The sequence below is a fragment of the Coturnix japonica genome, chromosome 1 (assembly GCF_054131305.1).
Source record: "Coturnix japonica strain WE chromosome 1, WE-NBRP24, whole genome shotgun sequence".
Lineage (NCBI taxonomy): Eukaryota > Metazoa > Chordata > Aves > Galliformes > Phasianidae > Coturnix > Coturnix japonica.
Genome location: NC_140663.1, coordinates 62,462,072 through 62,471,994, shown reverse-complemented (window position 1 = coordinate 62,471,994; position 9,923 = coordinate 62,462,072). Strand labels below are relative to the sequence as shown.

The 9,923-nt window shown below is 47.5% G+C and overlaps 1 protein-coding gene across 11 annotated transcripts in view; it reads left to right on the top strand.

Moving 5' to 3' along the window:
- Positions 1-217: 217 nt before the first annotated feature.
- The window catches only part of SOX5 (SRY-box transcription factor 5), a 622,935-nt gene continuing 613,229 nt past the window's right edge, over positions 218-9,923 (top strand). For 7 of the 11 annotated variants that reach the window (XM_085542555.1, XM_085542533.1, XM_085542516.1 and 4 more), the window contains exon 1: positions 754-1,169. The gene's annotated coding sequence lies outside the window, so the exon portion shown is untranslated. Of the gene's footprint in view, positions 403-753; positions 1,170-9,923 lie in introns of those variants that run through there. The other 4 variants (XM_085542560.1, XM_085542503.1, XM_015868595.3 and 1 more) reach the window with 2 other exon arrangements.

Here is a 9,923-nt window from a genome sequence, read left to right as displayed (position 1 = left end):
AAATCACCGAGGGACACAAGCACACGGTGGAAAGATCACACACAGCAACGCATCCAAGCAGGGAAAAAAAAAACAAGAAAAAGAAAAAAAAAACCAAAAAGGTTGTAATGCTCATGAATTCCAGATGATGACTTTTTAAATCCCCGAGATAGCAGCGAGATTGTTTGACCGTTCCCGTTAATTACTGGACGTGTCCCAGGATCACATACTTGTAGGCGATAAGGCCGCCCTCGCAGAGATGAACGCAGCCCCGCTCTCCCCGTTGCGGGCGGCCGCAGGTATCTTGGGGCCGGCTTCCCCGCGGCGGTCCGAACCGAGAGGCGGCGGGGAGGGGAGCGCCGAGCCCCGAGGGCTGCGGGACGGGCCCCGCGAGGAGCGGCGGGGGGAGACGGCGACCAGGAGGTAACGCGGGGCTGCGGGGCAGCTCGGGGTGAGCCGCGGGACCCCGGCTACGACCGCCAGCGGCAGCCGCTCGGAACGGCCCCGAACTTGGGCTCCGCTCCGTTCCCCGGCGCTCGGCCCGCACGTGCGCCCGGCGCGGGATGCCGGAAAGCGGGGGAGGAAGCCGCGTAGCGGGCAGCGGGGCAGGGTGGCCGGCGGGCACCCCCGAGGCTCCCCACGCTCGGGGCTCCGGGGGCTCCGTGCGAAGTTCCCGGGGCGGGGGAGGCTCCGAGGCGCCGCGCTCCTCCCGCCCCCCCCGCCCGAGGGATGGGGACGGCGGCGGCCGCGAGCGGGGACGGCGCGCGTCACTCCGGCGGCCGCGCGGGGAGGGGGCGCGGGGCGGCTGCGAGGGAGCCCCGGCGTGCGGCGGGACCGCAGCCTGCCTCCTCCTCCTCCTCCTCCTCCTCCTCGGGGTGCCGGGGGAGGCCAGACACCGCGCCGAGAGCTTCTCCTCCCCCATTGTTCCCGGTCTCTTTTCTTTTTTCTTTCTTTTTTTTTTTTTTTTTTTTTTTTGCCTTTTGTTATTGGCACTCGCATTGTGTTGTTTGTCTCTGAAGCCGCCTCATGACCAGCAAAGGGATTTCACCTCGTCCTTGAGAGAGAGAGAGAGAGAGAGACACAGAGCGAGGGAAGGGGGGGAAGGAGCGCGGGGGGAAGGAGGGCAGCGCGCGGCCGAGCGCCCGTCCCCCGGTCCCAGCCGCGCCCGGAGGACACTCTGCGGACCGCGGGTAGGTGCGCGCACAGCGCCGCTAAAACCCGGGGCTGCCGGCGGGGCCGGGCGGGCGGAGCGGGCGGGGGGCGGCTGTGAGCGCGGCCCCGCTCCTCGTGCCCCAAGTTGGGCGCAACTCGTCCCGCCCGTGCCCGGCGGCTGAAGGCTGGGAGCCGGCAGCCCGGACCGGGGCAGAGCGGGGCGGGGGGGAGCGAGCCCCGAGCGTCGGGAAAGTTACGGGGTTCGTTGTGAGCACGGAGTGAGCGGAGCCGTCTGTCGGGAGGAACGTGACCGGCTTTTCCCCGGGGATGGCATGCTGCGCGCCGCTGTACTTTGGTCAGGGGTAGAACCAATGGGAAGCTGTGGGATTTTGGGTAATAAGTGTGGGAATCTGCGAGAGGAGTAGGTCTAAGAGCGATTTGTTTTCTTGCTGCTGATGAATAATGGCCCCTAGCATTTATATATATATATATATATATATGATTTCTTTTTATAAGCCAGCAGACCAACGAAATAGGCACGTGGGAGATCTGTAGGCGTCCGACATCGCAGCCATCCTCACGGCAGCGGTGCGGTGGGGCGGGCGGGAGCGCCGGGCACGGGGGAGAGACCCCCGCGCAGCGCCAGGAATACCCCGCCGTGTGAGAGGGGAGGGGGCATCGCACTGCAGAGACGGCTCCATCTCTCTGTCAAAGGATGGAGCACTAAGCTGAAGTCAGCTGGAAAAACGTGAAGTTTTATTCCGGTTGTGCTACTGGAATAAAGTAAGGCGATGTGTCCCGGCTTCCTTCATCCCCATGCAAAGAAAGCTGGCAGCCTGCAGCCCTGCCGAAGTGAATCGCTCAGGTTAGAAGGCGGCTCCTCTCACACGAGGGGCTGTACAGAGTTCTTTGCAACCTTTATCGTACCTGGAACGCACCTGAGAGCAGCTGCTTGCACCCACTGCTGCTCTGTGTCCCCTCGGTCCTACCCGGTGCTGAGAAGTGTGGCACTGCTGCAGAAGTGGACTCTTTGGCCTGAAAATACAGTTCCACAGCCACGGAACCGGGAGCTTTTTGTTACCGTTAGCTGTCCCATTTGACAAGGCCGTTCCCAGCTTTGCTTGGTGAGGCTTTCCAGCTGAAAGGGGAAATGCTGACATCGATTTGGTGCGTTCCGTGAATGGGTAGCGCGGCTGTTCTGACATAATTCAAACTTGAGAACCCAATAAACACGTGGCCATTATGTGTGGAAACCCCGCAGCAGAGCCTTCCGGTTGAACGTAAACTGTTTTGGTTGAGAATTACACTAGAAGGAGCACAAGACTCGAAAGCCACAAGTGTCTTTTGTAAACAGATGGACGTTGGGGATGTATCGGCTGCCTCAAGTTAATTCAGTTAACATGTGTGTGCACATGTATCTCATTTTGCCTACTCCGTGTTTTTTATAAGGGATGGAAGCTGTGTGTGCTTTTGAGAAAGAAAAGCATGCAAGTTCTGTCAGCATCTGCCCGAGCTCCAGCTGTAGGGGCTCTTAAGGACCGCAGCTGTGCTGCTGTGATCCTGTGGTAGCAGCTGACTGCTGTCCTGTTAGGCGGGCAGGTCCTTTGCTCGTGAGTTTAGAAATGGTAAGGATCCATTTCGGGTGGCAGCATGACGAGAAAATACAGGGGGGGTTAAATGTGCATCTCGCTGTCTGCTTCTGCCCTGCAGTACCGTTAAGTGCTGCATCGTGTGTTAGTGGGGCAGCTCCTCAGTGCTCAGGAGCAGCAGCTTTCTGTTACCGGTGGTGAAAATACGCAGGAAGGTTTGTAAGCGGCGCTGCTGACTGCCACCACATGAAACACAGGAGGAGATGGAGACTTGGCATCTCTGATGGCGCTGCTGTGTGTAAAGTGCGTGCAGGAGCCCCAGCTCTGCCTACCGCTCGTCCTTACCCTGGGACACGCACTGTGATGTTGGCGTATGGATGCGTCGACAAACAGGGTGTGTGGTGCAAAACAAGAATTCCAGCATTTAGGAGCAAGTAAATGAACAGTCCTTCTATAAGTACAACAGTCTTCTGCGGTACTGCCAAAGCACTGCTGTCATGCCGTTGTAGGCAGTCGGATTTTTTTTGACCATTGTAAACAGATACTTTAAATAATGTTACTGTAAGGATTTTGTCCCGTTACCAAAGAATGTCGCTGCTTTCTATGTAAGAGTCATCTCCTGTTCTTTGAAGGGGCACAGCCCAACTTGCACTGAAAGCAGTGGGAGCATTGCCTTTGAAGGAAGTGGGCAGTGGGGCCTTAGGCCGTGAGAGAGGCCCTTGTGGAGTCTATGAAGTCTCCTGTCCTGCAAACTCTTTTTGTTTTTTAAATAATTTCAGTTTTGCTGATAGTCACACTTACTCGAGGCATTAGGGATGGTCTAATTAATCAATCAGGATGCATTATCCAGACCCAGATCTGGTTTAGGCAGTGTACTAACGTAAGACTGAAACATGAACATGATCCCACCCAGTTGCGCTGAAGCGTTGGGAGCTTTTGGGAGCTTTTTTCCTTTTTTGTGGCACGCTTAGTCCAGATTAGGAAAACTTCCTTTCAGATCCATGACCAAACTGTGGGACTGTGGGAATTTAAAGCTGTTTCTGTGTATGAAATTTAACAGCAGATAAGAATATTCAGGTCAAGACCAAGGCACTGCAGTCACCTCCTACTTGTCGTTATACTGCAGTTACTCCTTCATTGGCATTTTGTGGAGAGTGGCGGCTGCAGATAAAGTGTATTTTGGAGTGCGTGTGTGCAGTCCATTAAAGCAACTTGAGTTTGTGACTCTCTGGTGATGGACATCTTGGAGAGGTGTAAGACTGTTGTTGTTGCAGGCCCTTTGCTTGTGTTTCTGGCTTCTTGAGGAACATAGTGGACACGAGGCACGTACGCAGTACATTCTGTAAATGGAAAGTGCGTTGTCCAAACAGGATTTTATTGCTTGTGGAGTGCACAGCCTTTGTAGTTGCACACATTTCCAGATGAGGAGACCGTAAGCTTTGTGACAGCTTGAGGAGGGTCTCCTCTAATATTTCTGACAGCTTTATTTTCCGTCCACTTCAGCCTTTTCCTTTCTCTTTGAGCTGCAAACGTAGATTGAGACTCAGGTAATACATAAGAGGATCCTTTAATGTTGGCTATTTTCAGAGGCACAAAGGACAATTACTTTCTCTTCCTACTAACCTCCTGCTGGCTTACTAGCTGCTTGGGAGGCTGGTGATTTTAAGAATGCCACTTACCCGGTGCATCAAAAACCAAGTAAATCTTTGCTCACCAAGATTCCAGTTCCTACGCCCCGTGGTAACACCAAAAATTGAACTTGAGTGGCCCGGAGCACCAGCTCCTACTGTGATGACTCATACAGCCATCAGCACTTTTTAGACTTAAATTTGATCCATTGGCCCTGAGCAGTGCTGACAATTGCCAGCTAAAAGACCCTTCAGAGAATTGTCCTTTAACAGAACTCTGTTGTGTTGTTTTTTTTTTTCCCCTTGTCCCATTTCCTGTTGTTCTTTTAAATAAAAAGAAATCCTGGTGACAAAGCGAACGTGTATTCTCTGATTATTGTTGTTTTAAAATGAGTATTTACCCATATTTCAAGGGAAAGAATTGCCTGAAAACTGCAGGTCGGAGTTATTTCATAAAGGCAGGACTCTTCACTGCTGCACGGCTTCCTCAAGCAAAAAAAAGTCTCATGCAGCTTAAAATCATACTTCTATGCATGAGTGCTCAATCCTTGGAATGGTTTTAGTTGAAATACGGGGGGAAGCCTGCGCTGTGTTAATGCTCTGTTAACAGTCTGATAAAGGGCACACTGAACACTTACAACCGCTTGGCTTTTTGGTTGAGTTGCACTGTGATATTGCAGGTATCACTGATTGACAGCACATAACCCAAATGAAACCACATCCCTTGAGGGAGGTGATTTCCGTTCTGTGCTCTGCTGGGCTATGGAGGAGTGGTCCAGGTTCTACTTGAGTCTTGGAAGGCCCTTCAGTAGGCTTAGGTTTGCTGCCTAGTGTTCTTGCCCCTACTGGTTCATTCCAAGGGAAACGCTTAAGGTGTGATGGACTATTAGTAAAATTATTTGCTGGGTCTCTCAATGTTTTAAATGTATTCAATTTAATTTAACACTACATGTAATTCTACATCTAAGTTATAGGAGAATAGGCGGGACAAAGTGAAGCTGCCCGCTCATAGCAGAGCAGTGATGGCTCTGCCTGCTTCAAGCAGCTCTTTTGGCAACATCTTTGAGGAGTGGGGGCAAAATTCAGTTTTACTTGTGCTGCTTGGAAGCCTTGAGCTGGCTGTTAAACAGATACAAATAGGGTCTGTGATTTCTGTAGGGAGTGAGTGTATACAACAGGTTCAAATTCATCTGAGCGCCATGCTGGGTCTTTTAGCGGTCTGTCTAAACACATATTTAATTAAACTGGTTCAAGTTCTAAACTAGGGCTGTCGAGTCATCCTTTTACACTGCTGTAAAATCTTTCAGTATGAGTAAGCTTTCAGCATCATGAAGAGGGCTGGGGGGCCCAGCTGTAATCCTCAACTAACCAATTAAATACTTAATAAGGAACTAAAAGTTAGTTTGACAGTCTTTTTAAGAAAAAAAATAAGGCAAAATATGAGTTGCAGAGCTAAAGTTGTGTCTCTGGGCAGTGGAGGGAAATGCTGCTTCTCTTAGCCACCAACACCATTTTCATGTCACAGCTGACCTTGCAGGAGATTAGGCCTAATGGAACAGATTAATATGGAGAAAAAATCAGAAACTATTAGAAATCAGAAGAAAATTAGAAGTGGAATAGTTTTCACGTGATTTCAGAGCAGCCTGGATTAAAAGCAGACTCTGACTTCTATATTGAAAAACTATTTAAAGGCACAGAGAAAATACCTGTTCTGTAGCAGCGATTCATCCAGCAGCTCACACTGGTGAAGTCTCTCCTGCACCTGCTGTGTAGGGAGATTGGGGACAGGAAGGTTCCAGGCAAGGACACCCATTGTGACCATTCCGCATGCCTTCTGTGCATGCACAGCCAGTAACATACAAGTGTGTTTTCCCTGAAATAGAATCTTTCCTTATGCCATGGTTTTAAAGATGAGGCTCTTCGTGCCAAAATATAGGCAAGTGCATAAATGAATAGAAAAAAAATGAGATATATGCGTCAATTACACTTCCATGTAATAATAAAGTGGACGCATCTGCTCTGAAGGATATGCAAAATAGATCTCTAAGTTTGTGGAACCACAGGAAAGTGGGTGTGTTAATGCAATATTCTGTTTCACGATTCAAGTGTGGGAGAAGTTTGTGTTTTATATGAGAGACTGAGCTCTTTTCTGTGCTTCTGGTTGATTTTGTGTTTGTCATTATATGCAGCTGGCCGCCAGAAGCAGGGCAGTCCGATTCTGAGCTAAATAAATGGTTTGTTCTGATTGCTGGGACACAGCATTTGCATTACGGCACCACGGCGTGTTAAGTGCGTTGTGGTTGAGATTAACAGATTTGGGACAATTAATTAGTTCAGGTTTGCAAGCCAAGCATAGATTACTCAGTCGGTACTCACACGTGTAGGGAGAGTTTTGTAATTCTCCCTGGAACCTGTTGCTGCCATCGGCTTCGTGCCTTCTGCCGGTGGTTGGAAATGGCAGAGCTGGAGCAGAAATTACTGATAGTGCTTCTCACTTATTCTGGGAAAAAGTTTCCAGTTGAAACCTGAAATATAAGGAGGCATTCCTCCAGACAGGGTTGCTGTAGGTAACTAACAGTGTGGATGGAATGGTGGAAGTTTTATAAGTGTAGAGGAATATTAATTCTCACAAGAGACTGCAAGTGAGTAAATGATGATGAATACGTACAAATACATGCGTGTGAATTTAGTGCCTGTGAAAGGCAACTGACAGTTGTGAAAACTGAGGGCCTCTCTCCATCAGGGCAGTGATTGACTAGGGGGATTCTTGCCCCCTGTCACTAAGTGCCATTAGGCCAATGTCTCGCTTACTGTGAGACAGAGTAGCAACATCTATGTTTTTACAGAAAGAAAATGGGGCAGGGGAAGAGTAAGACACGGTCTTACACCTTCTATTGTGTTTTTCCCCGCTCTTCTAATGACTGGTGCATTGTGCTGCTACAGAAAGTGGTTCCTAGTGGGAAGTATCAAGCTGAAATGAGGAGGAAAATAGAGAAACCAAGAGACTCTGATCCTTAAAAATGTATCGGAGCTTAAGGTGCTCCACTGTGGACAAAACAGCACAAATACCAGCAGCTGTCTGGCACCTGAACACCCCTGCAGTGCACACAAATACAGCATAAAGAAGTAGCAGTAAGAGGTTGTAACTGCTGAACAATTGTGCAAAGATTTACGAATTCATACAACATTTTACTTTCTGCCTTCCTTGGCTTTATACTGTGTTTTTACGTGTAAGAAGGGAAATTTTACCTGTATGATCGTGCAGCTTCATATAATTAATTTTATCACAACACTAAGTTTTGCTCCTTCTAATCTTAAGGTGTTTGGAAATGTCTCTGGCTCTTCATTTCCCATTTCTAATTCACTCAGAATGTTTGAACTGGAGAGCTGTTTTATATGGCCCCAATGAAGAACAGCATGTGAGTCTATACTTAACTTGAGAAATATAGCTTAGTTCAGTTAAGTTCTGCAAAATGTGAGTATTTGCAAAAATGCAATACTGGGTTAGAAAACTCAGATTTCAGTGTAGCCAGAATCCTGTTTTGTACTTGGATGGTAAGTACCATAGATACCCTGTTGACCTTCTGGGTGACTGAGATGCTGAAGTCATTCATATGAAGGGAAAAAAGGGGAAAAAAAAGTTTGTTTTCTGAGTTCTCCCTGCATTCTTAAACATTAACTTCCTGTTCCAAAAACCTGTGTAGACTGTGGGAAGTGTGTGTTAGAGATGCTCTTCAGAAGCTTCAGAGAGTGCAAAATGGGTTTCAGTTCTGAGCAGTGATACTGTGGGCAGGGATGAGCTCCCCTAATTCCTTGTTCAGCAGCTCAGGCCAAATGGGGCTTCATCTAGCTAAGGATGGAAAACCTTCAGGGGTGGAGGTGTCACAGCCTCTCCATGCAGCTCTTGGGTTGTTCTGGCATGTTGTCTGTCTCTGATTGCATTTCAGTTTGTGTTATGTTGCTGTTGAACACGTATTTGTTTTTTAATGCTTCTAGGTTTTTTGTTTTGTTTTGTTTTGTTTTTCTTTTCCTGATTTAGTGTCAGGACAATAATATGGATACTTACGAGGTACATTGTAAAGATCAGGACATGGGTGGTAAGCATTATGGGCCTGGTTATGTACCTACAGCCATCATGTTTTAGATGACTGAGGCTAAAGCCCAGAGGTGGTGACCCTTTGGAAGGTACATCCACTTGAGCATGTGTCCACATGGGACCTCAAGAGGAGTGGAAAGAAGTTCAGCAGTCAGCCTTCTCTCGTGTTTAATGGGTTGGGAACACAGCTGTTTCAAAAAACCAGCTGTTGCAAAAAAAACACCTTGTCTAAATCTGAGTAAAACATTGGCGGTCTTGCTATTAATTTCCTTTATCTAGAGGTATAAGATTTTGCCCTGGTTTTGCTATTCAGAAAGCGTGGAGTCCTTTCAGTGTCTTAATAGGTTTTGATTCAGCCTGCTGTGCAGTTTCCCATTTGGAGCTTATGTTTCTTCCAGCTCTCTTTCCCCTCTCCTGCTTGGGAGAGGAACAAGTGGAGTGTTTCCGTGGAAGCTGAAGACTTTTTTAATTGAACAAAATGCATCACTTAAAGAAAATGGGCCTGTGTGTGGGGAAATGGAAGTATGTTGTTTTTTTTAATCAAATATCACCTGCAAAGTGCTTTTAAATAAACCCCTGTATAACCATGTATGTTTGTGGGGTGGTGGTGTTTTTTTTTTTTTCACTTGAAAGACACTATCTCCTTCTTCTAAACATTTGCACAGCAAAGTAATGCATTATTGCATTTTCATAAATAATTGAAAAGCAACTTAAAAGAAAGTAGGCCAGCAGGAAAAAAAAAAAAAAAAAAAAAAGAAGTGTCTGTTTCAAATTTGAGAGAAGAAAAAATATGTTTCCTTCTTGATAGCAAGTCAGTTAAATGTTATTAAATCCCACTCTCCCACCCCAACATGACCAAAGACAAATCTGACAATTGACTGTTTCATCTGAAAGAGAGAGAAATGGGGAAAAATGGCTTTAGAATGTCGAGCTGGTTTTTGTTTTCTTTCTTTTTGTTTTGTTTTCTTAGTAAGAAGGGCAATTGTGACCCCTTATCAGTTTGCAAATGACTGAGGAGCAAATCTCTGGAGGTCTGCTTGTTGGATTTTTAGTACATTTCTCAATGCTGTGCTGTAATAATGCAAGCTATTTTAGAACTGTGCATACGTTAGTGTTCTGGCGCGGCATGATACAATAATGTGTGAAAAAGCATAAGATCACACCTTGGTGAAACTTGCAGATTTCCTGCATAATCCGACAGTGAGCTCTTGTCAGGTTTTGACTATATGTAAAGTGAGAATAAAGTTTCCAGAAGCAAGCACAGGCCTTGGATGCATTTCTATGGCTGCTCAAGGATTTTGGCCCTGACGTGGTTATGAGTGTGCCTGACTTGAAGCACTTGAGTCTCACTGTAGCCAACGGGCCTCCTTCTGTGCTTCAGATTTGGCACATGCCTTCAGGCTTTCATTGAATGGGAGCCTCGTTTTTGCTAGTGCTGAGAAAGATCAAAGAGCCAGTGTAAATAATTTCTTTTAAAAA